A 1024-nucleotide genomic window follows, 5' to 3' on the forward strand; every position below is an offset into this window, starting at 1 on the left:
GAGGAGAATGGAGGAGAAGGGATTGCGGCGTGACCATCCCCCCTGGGGGGTGATTTCTCACTTTCTGTCTCTATGTCTCTCTCTGTCTGTCTGGCGAGCGCACGCGCCCTATAGCGAAAATCTCTCCCCCCCAAAAAAAAAAATTAAAAAAAAAAAGCAAGACATGAAAGTGTAGACCCTAAGGAAACACTGAATTTAAAAAAAAATAGTTTTTTTTCTTCTGTTTTGTTTTGCTTTAGGACACATGTGCTCACCTGGAGAGAGACAGGGAAAAAAGAGAGCATGAGAAATCACTCCCTAGGGGTATTAGCCATGCCACAGTCCCGTCTCCTCCATTCTCCTCTGGATTTTAAACATGCACACACATGCGCCCAGTGTGGTTTTCAAGCTTCTGGGTCCAGGACTCAAACCGTGCTTTCATCCATGCGGGATCCAGCTGCCTTAGCCCCTACACCATAGGCAGACCCCTGAGTAAAATTTTCTACATTAACATTTTAAGATTTCTTATAGCAAAACTCTGTAAACAAGGTTAAAAAAAAAATGAAAAGACTGGGAAAAGATGTTTTAGTGTACATAACTGTCAAAGATTAGTGGACAGAAAATATTTTTTAAAATAACTGAGCTAAGAAAAAATAATACGATACAAAAATGAGCAAAAGAGATAAACAGAAGATTCACGGAAATTTCAAATGGTCAACAAATATGCGAAAAGATGCACAACCATGGGGCCGGCAGGTGGCGTGGTGGTTGAAGATGCAGGACTCCCACATGGCTGACTTCGGTTCGAGTCCCAGACCTGGCAGCTTGCTTTCTCTCTCTCTCTCTCACTCTCTCTCTCTCACTCTATCCCTCTATGGTCAAATAAAAATAAATAAATGGATAAAAAGAAATAAAATAATTTTTTTAAAAGATGCACAACTGCATTAGTAATGGAAAATTCAAATTTTCAAAATGATAATTCATATTGCTCCCATCCCACCCATATAATCACTTATCCTTTTTTCCATGAACATATTAACACACA

Source organism: Tupaia chinensis, unplaced genomic scaffold, assembly GCF_000334495.1.
Source record: "Tupaia chinensis unplaced genomic scaffold, TupChi_1.0 Scaffold145814_1, whole genome shotgun sequence".
NCBI classification, from domain to species: domain Eukaryota; kingdom Metazoa; phylum Chordata; class Mammalia; order Scandentia; family Tupaiidae; genus Tupaia; species Tupaia belangeri.